This window comes from Triticum aestivum, chromosome 3B (genome assembly GCF_018294505.1).
Source record: "Triticum aestivum cultivar Chinese Spring chromosome 3B, IWGSC CS RefSeq v2.1, whole genome shotgun sequence".
Lineage (NCBI taxonomy): Eukaryota > Viridiplantae > Streptophyta > Magnoliopsida > Poales > Poaceae > Triticum > Triticum aestivum.
In genome coordinates, this window is record NC_057801.1 from 49,662,677 (window position 1) to 49,676,046 (window position 13,370).

Here is a 13,370-nt window from a genome sequence, read left to right on the forward strand (position 1 = left end):
GTGATGTGGATGGATTTATTGATATGATTACTGTAGGGGAAACGAGGAAGGTTTCCGGTGCAAGAATTACTAGCATACACTTTCCTGTTCTATGTTACTTTGCAATATTTTCTAGTAGATGCTAAATTGGTCGAGGGAACTGTGGAAACCTTAGTGCCCTGGATATTGTTATTTTGTGCCATGCTCTGTTTCACTATAACACTGTTAGTTTAGGCGCTATTATTGCTAAACAATTAAGTCTGAACCGTACAAAGGGTCCCATCTTTGGAGCATCTTTGCTTCATGCCTTGCTAAACACTTTAGGATACCTATTAGGCATTATGAGAAAGAGGAAAGGTTGCTGCCCACTATTTTTCTAGATTATAAGAGTATGGTAGCACATGAATTTATTGTTAAAAATGATGAGATGATGCTTAAGTATAATTTGAGATTTAATAAAACTCACAGTGAGACTATTATCTTGCCTGCACCCTCTTTGTTTGACTTACCTTCAGGCACGTACCTCATCTTGTCGGAGGCCGTTCACGCATATCGAAGCCAGACACCAGCTCCAGAGCCTGAGCCAGAACCACCACTTGACCCTTATCGACCGTCCTTTTATCAGTGGCATCCGGAGGAGATCGCCAACAAGTGGTACTCGGATGACACTCCTCGGTACACCGGAGAGAGTAGCTCTGATCCATGGGCATAGACCAACTTAGTCCAAAAGCCTAAGCTTGGGGGAGTACGTATTTCTCACCGACATTACATTCATGTTCACACACTCATTCTGGTTGTCGATGCTCATACTTTTTCATTGTACTATCCATACTAGTCTATTTTCTTTTCTTGCTTTCTTCTTGTGTGTTTGAATAACCTTAAGAAAAACCAAAAAAATTAGTTGCAGCATTTAGCTAGTTTACTTTCCATGCTTGTAGTAGTATAATTAAAAGAAAACCAAAAAATATTTCTCGTTCTTCTTTTGCTTGTTGGGATAGTTCCCGTGTAAATAGTTTTATTTCTTTTCTTTTCTTTGGGGGTCGAGAGGAGAAGACCATGATGAAAATGTTGAGTGGCTCTCATATGCATTATTGTTGATTTAACCAAGAGCCCATATTACCTTGTCTTCTCCCTTGAATTGAATGCTTGCAGATTCCAGCTTAGTCCAATGCACGTGCACTATTATTATTATCCACACCGTTCGGTCGTGCAAGTGAAAGGCAATAATGATGATATATGATGGACTGATTGAGATGGGAGAAGCTGGTATGAACTTGACCTATCTTGTTTTTGTAAATATGATTAGTTCATCGTTCCTGATTCAGCCTATTATGAATAAACATGTTTGCAATGACAATTAGATATTATAGTTGCTTATGCCATGCTTAATTAGCTAGGAGTTTATAATGGTTTACCTTGCGTGCCAACATGCTGTTAAAATGGTTGTGATGTGGTATAATAGGGCGGTATCCTCCTTTGAATGATTCGAGTGGCTTGACTTGGCACATGTTCACGCATGTAGTTGAAACAAAATCAACATAGCCTCCACGATATTTATGTTCATGGTGGATTATATCCTACTCATGCTTGCACTCAGTGTTGATTAATTTTAATGCATGTTCATGACTGTTGTCGCTCTCTAGTTGGTCGCTTCCCAGTCTTTTTCTAGCCTTCACTTGTACTAAGCAGGAATATTGTTTGTGCATCCAAAATCCATAAACCCCAAAGTTATTCCATATGAGTCCACCATACCTTCCTATATGCAATATCTACCTGCCGTTCCAAGTAAATTTGTATGTGCCAAACTCTAAACCTTCAAATGAAATTCTGTTTTGTATGCTCGAACAGCTCATGTATCAACTAGGGTCGTCTGTATCTTCCTTGCTAGGTAGGTTATTTTAAAGAGGAGTGGACTCTACTCCTCACTCACGAGAAAATGGCTAGTCACCGGGATGCCCAGTCCCATGCTCAAATCAAATCAAAATAATTGCAAACAAAACTCCCCCGGGATTGTTGTTAGTTGGAGGCACCCGTTGTTTCGGGCAAGCCATGGATTGATGATTGTTGGTGGAGGGGGAGTATAAACTTTACCATTATGTTTGGAAACCGCCTATAATGTGTGTAGCATGGAAGATATCGAGATCTCTTGGTTGTTATGTGACAATGAAAGTATGCCACTGAGGGAGTCCTGGACTAGGGGGTGTCCGGACAGCCGGACTATCATCGTCCGCCGGACTCCAAGACTACGAAGATACAAGATTGAAGACTCCGTCCCGTGTCCGGATGGGACTTTCCTTGGCGTGGAAGGCAAGCTTGGCGATACGGATATGTAGATCTCCTACCATTGTAACCGACTCTGTGTAACCCTAGCCTCCTCCGGTGTCTATATAAACCGGAGGGCTTTAGTCCGTAGGACAACATACATTACAACAATCATACCATAGGCTAGCTTCTAGGGTTTAGCCTCCTTGATCTCGTGGTAGATCCACTCTTGTACTACCCATATCATCAATATTAATCAAGCAGGACGTAGGGTTTTACCTCCATCGAGAGGGCCCGAACCTGGGTAAAACATCGTGCCCCTCGTCTCCTATTACCATCCGCCTAGACGCACAGTTCGGGACCCCCTACCCGAGATCCGCCGGTTTTGACACCGACATTGGTGCTTTCATTGAGAGTTCCTCTGTGTCGTCGCCGATAGGAAGGATGCCTCCACCCGTCTTCAAAGACGGTGTTTGCGCCGAAGGGGCCTTGTCCGCCGGCCAAACTATCCGGCTAGGTGGTTTTCTTATGACCGCCTGTCCGGCCGCCGCTTCGACAATGACTTCTCAAGTCGTCGGAAGCAATCTTCACGTCAGCCCTAAAGTTGCCGAACAGTTGGATCCAATAGAGCTCTCGTCTGTTAACGAGCTCTTGGATCACATCGCCGCCCTGGGAGTCGCTACGGACTACAACCAGATTGGGCTTAAAACCGATCTGAGAGAGATTAACTCTCCCCAGGCCACCCACCACGTCGCAGTGGTAGAGGAGCAATACGGCAACTCTTCGCCTGTATTGAAAACTATTCATGTTCGGATTCCTGAACCCTCCACGCCGGATTTCCGCGAAGTAACGGACTTCGATCGAGCATTGAACTTAAAATCATGCGTTGCTCCGGACTCACTGGATTGTGTCCAGCAAACCAAGCTTCCAAATTCGGAAGCTCTTCGGCCTTTAAGCCCCAAGATGGGCAGGGATCCGGATTTTAGTCCACCCACCCGCCCAGACATATGCGATCTATCTCTAATATGGCAAGAGCCCGCTGAAACAGTACATCACTACTGGGCCAGATTCCTCCTGGTTATGGACAGGATAAAGGACTGCCGAGAGGAAAACGCAATCTCAATCTTCTGCAATAACTGCACGGACAAGGGAATACTAAACGCCATTGATCGTCGCAAAATTACGCGCTTCACCGATCTGGCATCCATAGTATGAAAGTACTGTGCGATGGAGAGTTTCCGGAAAACCGAAAACCAATTTTGGGATAATCCGGCCCCAAACCCAGTCCGCAGCAAAAGGGCGCCTTACACTCAGGCCCCAGATGCAAAAATGAAAAAGCAAAAACCCAATAAGGGGCACGGAACCGTACTGGAGGGATGTCTCAATGGACCCTGTAAGCTTCATAGTACAGAGGGAGCCGTCCCAACACATAGCCTTCGAGCATGTTGGATATTACGGCAGGTGGCCAAAAGTGGCGAGGAGCTTCTAGCTCCGGGAAAACACTCCAACAATACCAGTACGGTATCAACAGTCTTCGAGACCTTCGCATCAAACAATATGCGAAAGCGAACAATCCGCGGACTCGCCGAAGTCTACCAAGTAGCAACAGCAAATCCATGGAGCGACACGGCTATTACCTTCAACGCCAGCGACGAGCCTAAATTCCGAACAGCCAGAGCGCCAGCTGCACTGGTACTTAGTCCCATAGTGGACGGCTTTCGACTGACAAAAGTCCTCATGGATGGCGGCAGCGGATTAAACCTCATTTACGAGGAAACTCTGTGAAAAATGGAAATCGATTGGAGTCGTATTGAGCGAAGCAGCACAACCTTTAGAGGAATAATCCCTAGCCGGGAAGCGCGCTGCACCGGAAAAATCACACTCGATGTGGTGTTCGGCTCTCCGGACAATTACAGATCCGAAGAAGTCACGTTCCAAGTGGCCCCGTTCAACAGCAGATATCACGCTATATTAGGACGAGAGGCATTCACAATTTTTCAAGCAGTACCTCATTACGGGTACATGAAGCTCAAAATGCCTGGGCCCAGCGGAATTATCACTCTCGTTAGTGATCCGGACATAGCACTCCGCGCCGAAAACAAGACAGCCGCACTAGCCCTCGAGGCACTATCCGAAGCCTTAGCGGCAGAAGAACTCACCACGCTGCGCTCCACGGTGAACAGGGACGATGTGATACTCGATAAAAGATCCAAGTCCACCTCCTTCAAACCAGCAGATGAAACAACAAAATTCCAGGTCCATCCAATGGACCCAGCAAAGACAGCCTCCATTGGGGCACAATTGAACCCCGAAGTAGACGCCGCACTGCGTGAATTCCTTCGGGAAAATTGGGACATCTTCGCCTGGCATCCTTCGGATATGCCCGGAGTCCCACGCAGGTTGGCAGAACACAGCCTAAACATCCTAAAAGGATTTAAGCCAGTCAAACAGGCTCTTCGACGATTTTCCGAACCCAAAAGACAGGCAATGGGAGAAGAGCTAGCCAAACTATTGGAAGCCGGATTCATTAGAGATATCAAACATCCGGACTAGCTAGCAAATCTGGTGATGGTACCAAAGAAGGATAAATCCTGGCGCCTCTGTGTCGATTTTAAAGACCTCAATAAGGCTTGCCCAAAGGATCCCTTCCCTCTCCCCCGCATCGACCAAATTATCGATGCTACCGCAGGGCACGATTCGTTGTGCTTCCTGGACGCATACTCTGGCTATCATCAAATCAAGATGGCAGAAGCAGACCAAGCCGCAACGGCATTCATCACTCCATACGGACCATTCTGCTTCAACACGATGCCCTTTGGACTTAAAAATGCCGGCGCAACATATCAGCGCATGACTCAAACATGTCTGGCCACCCAGATCGGCAAAACAGTCGAAGCATACCTAGACGACATAGTCGTCAAAACAAAACACGTCGAAACTCTAGTAGACGATTTGAGGCTCACATTCGACAACCTCAGAGCATATGACATCAAGCTGAATCCGGAAAAATGCGTTTTCGACGTACCAGCCGGAAAGCTTTTGGGCTTCATTGTATCCGGTAGAGGAATTGAAGCAAACCCGGCTAAAATCCGAGCTCTGTCACAATTGGATATTCCAAAAGACCTCAAACAAATACAAAAATTAACAGGATGCATGGCAGCCTTAAGCCGCTTTATCTCCCGTCTAGGAGAAAAGGCGTTGCCCCTCTATCGCCTCCTCAGGCGCACCGAACACTTTGAGTGGACGGATGCTGCCACTGCCGGACTCGAAGAAATAAAGGTCATATTGGCAACAAATCCGGTCCTGGCTGCGCCCACTCTGGGCGAACCAATGTTGTTATACATCGCAACAACGCATCAAGTTGTAAGCGCGGTCCTCGTCGTCGAACGAGCGACAGAAGGGCATAAATTCCCTCTTCAAAAACCAGTGTATTATGTATCCACTGTGTTAACCCCCTGCAAATCCCGTTACCCGCACTATCAGAAGATAGCATATGCGGTGTTCATGGCGTCCCGGAAACTCCGGCACTACCTTCAAGAGTGTTCAATAACAGTGGCCTCTGAAGTACCACTCAATGACATTATAAATAACCGCGACGCAACGGGCAGGATTGCAAAATGGGCCATTGAGCTCTTACCATTCGATATAACTTACAAACCTCGGCAAGCTATAAAGTCACAAGTTTTGGCTGACTTCGTCGCCGAATGGACCGAAGCCGAACTCCCTAAAGAGTACGGCGCATACTCCAATTGGGTTATGCATTTCGACGGCTCTAAAATGTTGGCCGGACTGGGGCTGGCGTTGTATTGACGTCCCCAACCGGGGATACAGTCCAGTACGTACTTCAAATAATGTACACGGACTCCAACAACGCAGCCGAATACGAGGCCCTATTACATGGTCTCCGGATGGCAGTCTCCATGGGTATTCAACGCCTAGAGGTGCGCGGGGACTCAAACCTTGCAATATCCCAAATAAATGGAGACTTTGACACCAAGGATCCGAAAATGGCAGCATATCGCAACGCCGTTCTAAAAATGTCAGCTCGGTTTGAAGGACTCGAATTCCATCACACAGCCCGAGATAATAACCAAGCGGCCGACGTACTGGCACGCATCGGTGCGAAACGTGATGCTGTCCCTCCAAATATCTTCCTGGAACGGCTCTTCAAGCCATCCGTACTATGGGAAGAGGAGCCCGGAAGTGACAAACCGGAAAAAACCGAGCCAATCGGCGATTCAGCCGACGACATAACACCGTCAGCCCACGACATAATGGCAGTAATCGCCCCATGGACAGAACCATTCCTAGCCTACTTGCTTAGGCAGGAACTCCCCGAAGACCAAAACGAGGCCCGCTGCATAGTCCGGCGATCGAAAGCCTACAAGGTCCATGAGGGAGAACTTTATAAGAAAAGCACAACCGGAGTCCTTCAAAGGTGTATCTCCGCAGAGGAAGGGCGAAACCTCCTGGCTGAAATTCATGCCGGACTAGGCGGACACCACGCAGCAGCCCGGGCCCTCGTAGGAAAGGCATTCCGTACAGGATTTTATTGGTCGACGGCCCGGGCAGATGCCCAGGACTTAGTCCAGAGATGCGTTGGTTGTCAGCTCTTTGCTAATCAGAGCCATATGCCGCCTACCGCCCTCAAAACTATACCCATTACCTGGCCATTCGCGGTCTGGGGGCTTGATATGGTTGGACCCCTTAAAGGGGGAACCCACAAGCAAAGGTACCTATTGGTCATGGTGGATAAATTCACCAAATGGATAGAGGCCAAGCCGGTCAAAACGGCAGAGTCCGGACCAGTGATAGACTTTATATCCGGGGTAGTACACCGTTACGGAGTCCCCCACAGCATCATCACCGACAACGGCACGAACTTCACAGCAGACGAGGTTAAGTCATGGTGCAAGAATATGGGCATCAAGCTCGACTACGCTTCAGTCTATCACCCTCAAACCAACGGTCAAGTGGAACGAGCAAATGGTCTAATAATGAGCGGCATTAAGCCCAGACTAGTGCGGTCACTTACTAAATCGGACACGCACTGGGTCGAGGAGCTCGACTCCGTACTCTGGGGGCTGCGGACAACGCCTAACCGTACTACCGGATTCACACCATTTTTTATGGTATACGGCGCAGAGGCAGTCCTGCCCTGCGACATTATTCATGACTCACCTCGAGTGCGCATGTACGAGGAAAGAGAGGTCGAGCTGGATCGGCAGGACAGCCTGGACACATTGGAGAAAGAACGCGACGTCGCCAAAGCTCGTTCCGCCTTCTATCAGCAGCAGGCTCGAAGATATCAAAGCAGAGAAGTACGGGCCAAGACTTACAACGTTGGCGAACTAGTTCTACGCCTGCCGGACAAGAAAAAGGACAAGCTTAAGCCCAAATGGGAGGGCCCCTTCGTTATTGATCAAGTTTACGAAATGCGTCGGATAACCGACTCGAGCCGAACCCATGGAACGCAGCCCGCTTCCGAAGATTCTATGCCTAGCGCCGGAGTAAGAGTTCGTCCCCTACCTCCGTCCAAATTTTTATACCTTGGCTGCCTTTCGTTTCTCTTTTCATAACCTTTTTATTAATAAGCCCCTAAGGGCTTACTTTTGCATTTTTTCGCATACACTTGATGTGCCATCCGCACTCATTATACATGGGGGCTTCTTTTACAGAAGCTCAATTATAAGGGTTTCATGCCCAGCACATGTGTCACGCTTCCACATGTACCTTTTACTCACCATTATATGCATCGATATGACTTAAGTTTTGGCCAAGCTGGGTTGCCTGGCTCCTGTGCTTACCCCTACGTTCCCGATTGTTCGGCTAGGAGGTAAAGGGAGCACCTCTGCGATTGTTACTGCCAGGTCAGCCAGATGTGTACCTCAGACTGGGTGAAGCCGAAAGCTAGCGTTCTTAAGGGAATATTCGGTCGGTGACTTAAAAGATGACTTTTTACTTATTTATCTATCTGCCCCCAGATGTTTTACTGCTTTCTTTGTAGTCCGGACATGCACTTTAGGGCATGCCTCCCAGCGAAAGGAACCCTTAACGGAACTATTCTCCCTGGAAGATGTTTCTTACTAACCATGTAATATAACATAACTAGTTGGGCACTTGTCTGATAAAGCACTAATGGCCCCTACGCCTGGTCTCCATGCATACCACGGTTGTTTCTTAACCAAAAGGGTATTCGGACACACTCCGGACTCTAGGGTCCCGAGGTTGAAGCGAAAAGGTCGGCAAAGACAAACGATCTACAATCCGGCTAGAAGGCATTTCGCATGTCACTTCAAAGGAAAACATACATTGTCAAATTTATTGATTGTATTCCTCAATCCCGTCTAACAGGCTGTCTAACTTACAGTCCCGTTGGGAAAACTTAGCAGCCAACTCTACTTGGCTGTATACTAAACTCACAGGGATCTCCTTCCCATCGGGCCCCACCGGTCCGACTTCGGCCATATGGTTGGGATCCGCCTTCTTATACCGCGTCTTCACCATGGCCCAAGCCTCCCTGGCACCTTGATGGCAAGCCGAAATCTTCCACAAACGGAAGCGCTGCCGCACTCCCTGAAGCTTCTCCGCAAGCTCCCCAAAGCCCTCGGGTAGGGAGAGGGCTGGCCATAAAGCCTGGACGATGCCGGTCATTGCCTGCCGAACTCGTTCGAGCAGTTGCAACAGTTCGGGAAGCTGATCACCCGTTGATATGGGCATCTCCTCTGTAGGACGACCTGTGAGTATACCTACAAGACATATCATGTCAAAATACTTCCTCGCTGAACTCTTCTTTTCAAAGGAGTCCGCTCAAGCACTTACTATAAATGTCGCGACGAAGCCGCTGATTCTCCTTAACGGAGCCGGACAGCTCGGCTCGAGCGCCTTTTAGCTCTTCTCCGAGCTTGGCGTTGGCATCCTGGAGCTTGTTCCTTTCTTGCTGAACCGTATTCAGCACACTCTCGCCGGCCTTTAGCTGGCGCAGCAATGCTTGCCTATCCGGATCTTGTCCGGCGGCACCTGCAATGTAATTATTAGACTCGCGCGCACGCCGCACAGCGCTTATATTTAATAATAAAAATGTGTTACCAGGAGGGGTCTCTGCGTCTCCTCCTGCGGCAGCAAGTGCGGCCTCAAGTTGGGCCTTGCAATCTTGCAGCTCCCGAGACAGCTGGGCATTCTTCTCGGTAAGAGCCTACGTTTTCAAATGATCCTTAAATCAGTTAATATAACTACTTTAAGTCTCGGGGGCTACTGGTACATACAACCATTAAAATTCCCTTACCCATATGTCTTTCACATACTGCTCTGTGGCTCTGGTAAAACCATCTTGAGCGGCACGGAGATGCGCGTCCCCTGTGTTAAAACCATCTTGGGAAAAGCATGCCTCACGAAATACTGTCCGGCGGCGCCTATGGTTCATGGCGCTCTCCACCTCAGACTTGGTGGCGGACAGTCTATCGGTGTCCTCCGTTGGAGAAGGATCCGGCCCGCGTCTTGCGCTTGCCTCCCCCTCCAGGCCGGGCGCTGGAGCCTGGCCGGTGTAGGTTGGATCAGCAACTTCTGCGCCCGCAGTCCGGCGAGCGCTTTTTCTCCTGCAAAAATCATGAGCACTCAGGCGTTTCCTAGGAACGTCGCTCTGAAAATTCAAATACGAGCTATACCTTTGCGGTGACGTTTCCGTCCGCACCGCGCTCCTTTTCCGCCTGCTGGTCCGAACTGACCTCTGTTGGTCAGCCGCCGCGGGCTCGGCTTCCTGCCGTAAAGGCGCTTCCTGCAAAATACCATCGTTCGCGAAGGTTAGAAATGGGCAGGGAAGAGATAATGGTGTCCGGATTTTGGTCGCGGTCACCTGGGAAGCCGGACACAGTCCGGGGTAATCCGCCATAATGGCAACCAAAGCATTGTCTATGCTGAGCTGGTGAAACACCCCGTCGATCAGCTCCACCTCGATGTCCGGATCCTCTTCGGAGGCCGGATCTAGGGATCTTTCCGGATCCTTGGGTTACGGAGCAGGACTTACCATGTCCTCCACAGTCCGGCGCAGATCCTGCGTCGAAGACATAATGTAAGAAGCCTAAACTTCGAAAGCATGGGTTGAGCCCTTAAAGGTGTTCACTTACCCATCCTCTAGGGTTGATCATGGAAAACCCATTCAAAGGGTTCGTTCAAAGGAAGTCCTCCTTCTCCCCCTTGTACAGGCTGGACAGGATCTCCACCAGATCCTCGGTCGAATCCGGCCCTTTGCGGCCATGACGGGTGGCATCGTCTTCCCCGTTGAAATCCCACATGGGGTGGCCTCTGTATTGCAATGGCTGTACCCCCCGCATGATGCATGTCGCCATGACTCCGATCATGGTCAAGCCAGAATGGGCCGTTAATCTTATTCGGCCCATCAAGTAATGGACGCTCTTGTCTTCCTCCAATCGGGGGCTCCGTGGGCGCCAGCTGAGGCGCTTCTTCAAAGGAGCAGCACTAAACTCCGGGAGGCCGATCCGGACTGGGTCCGGCAGCGGAGCATCTCCTATATAAAACCACTCTGAAGGCCAGTCTTCGGACGCCTTCTTGGGAGTACCGGATGGGTATCCGGTCCCGGCAATGCGCCATATTTCGGCGCCGCCCACTTGATATATGGACCCCTCGTGAGAACGGGGTACGAGGCAGAACAGCCTCTTCCACAATGCAAAATGGGGCTCAATGCCCAGGAATAGCTCGCAAAGAGCTATGTAGCCCGCGATATGCAGGATAGAGGCGGGCGTGAGGTGGTGGAGCTGGAGTCCGTAGAACTCCAGGAGCCCGCGGAGGAATGGATGTATTGGGAATCCGAGTCCCCTTACCAGATAGGGGACGAAGCATACTCGCTCCCCCTTATTGGGGCTTGGGGTAGCCTCTGCTTGCCTCCCACCTTGATAAGTAACCAGTCCGGCCCGGACTGGGACCATGAAGGCCGGAGGGAGAAATCCCCCCGTTTGGAGCTTCACTAGCTCGTTGTGCGAAACAGAGCACCTCCTCCAATTCCCCGGCGCTGGGCTAGGAGTGCGTGAAGAAGAGCCGCATCGACGGTCCATGATGGAATGGATTTTTAGGTCAAAGGCGCTCCGATGAAGTATTCGCGGGAGGAGGATGGTGTGGTTTGGATCTGGATTTTTGCCTCTTTTATAGGCAGATGACTCGCACGACTGGGGGGGTGAAACGTAAAAGATGCCCTGGCTTTTCGCATTCGTGCGACGCGTGGAAAAATACCATTATTGGGCGTAGAAGCCGAGAAACACAATATTTATGGTGAAGCCGGACACTGTTCGGCAGGTACATGGAACTTGAAGGGAGAACCCGCCTTGCAACGCCGAAGAATATATACGCGCAGCACTTATCGTCATTGAAGCCTGGTTCGGGGGCTACTGAGGGAGTCCTGGACTAGGGGGTGTCCGGACAGCCGGACTATCATCGTCCGCCGGACTCCAAGACTACGAAGATACAAGATTGAAGACTCCGTCCCGTGTCCGGATGGGACTTTCCTTGGCGTGGAAGGCAAGCTTGGCGATACGGATATGTAGATCTCCTACCATTGTAACCGACTCTGTGTAACCGTAGCCTCCTCCGGTGTCTATATAAACCGGAGGGCTTTAGTCCGTAGGACAACATACATTACAACAATCATACCATAGGCTAGCTTCTAGGGTTTAGCCTCCTTGATCTCGTGGTAGATCCACTCTTGTACTACCCATATCATCAATATTAATCAAGCAGGACGTAGGGTTTTACCTCCATCGAGAGGGCCCGAACCTGGGTAAAACATCGTGTCCCTCGTCTCCTGTTACCATCCGCCTAGACGCATAGTTCGGGACCCCCTACCCGAGATCCGCCGGTTTTGACACCGACAGCCACCCAAAATATTATTTATCTCTGTTTCGAAATTGAGCTCTGGCACCTCTACAAATCCCTGCTTCCCTCTGCGAAGGGCCTATCTATTTACTTTTATGTTGAGTCATCATCCTCTTATTAAAAAGCACCAGTTGGAGAGCACCGCTGTCATTTGCATGCATTACTATTGATTTATATTGAGTATGACTATGACTGGATCTCTTTTACCATTAATTACAATGTCTAGCCAGTCCTTGATCTTCAGAGGTGCTCTGAATTTATGTTTTGCGGTCTCAGAAAGGGCTAGTGAGATACCATCTTGTTATATCATATTATGATTGTTTTGAGAAAGTGTTGTCATACGAGATTTATTATTATTGCTCGCTAGTTGATTATGCCATTGATATGAGTAAACATGAGACCTAAGTGTTATTGTGAATATGGTTAGCTCATAATCCTTGCTGAAAACTTGAATGCTGGCTTCACATATTTGCAACAACAAGAGAAAACAGAGTTTGTAAAAGTTTTTCTTTATCACTTTTAGTTTGTCAACTGAATTGCTTGAGGACAAGCAAAGGTTTAAGCTTGGGGGAGTTGATACGTCTTCGTCGTATCTACTTTTCCAAACACTTTTGCCCTTGTTTTGGACTCTAACTTGCATGATTTGAATGGAACTAACCCGGACTGATGCTATTTTCAGCAGAACTGCCATGGTGTTATTTTTGTGCAGAAATAAAAGTTCTCGGAATGACTTGAAAAATCCAGGGAGCAACTTTTTGGAATTAATAAAAAATATTGGCGAAAGACTCAATGTCAGGGGGGCCACACCCTGTCCACGAGGGTGTGGGGTGCCCCCCTATGGCGCGCCCCCTGCCTCATGGCCCCCTGATGCTCCACCAACGTCAACTCCAACTCCATATATTCACGTTCGGGGAGAAAAAAATCAAAGAGAAGGATTCATCGCGTTTTACGATATGGAGCCACCACCAAGCCCTAAACTCTCTTGGGAGGGCTGATCTGGAGTCTGTTCGGGGCTCCGGAGAGGGGTATCCGTCGTCGTCGTCATCATCAACCATCCTCCATCACCAATTTCATGATGCTCACCGCCGTGCGTGAGTAATTCCATCGTAGGATTGCTTGACGGTGATGGGTTGGATGAGATTTACAATGTAATCGAGTTAGTTTTGTTACGGTTTGATCCCTAGTATCCACTATGTTCTGAGATTGATGTTGCTATGACTTTGCTATGCTTAATGCTTGTCACTAGG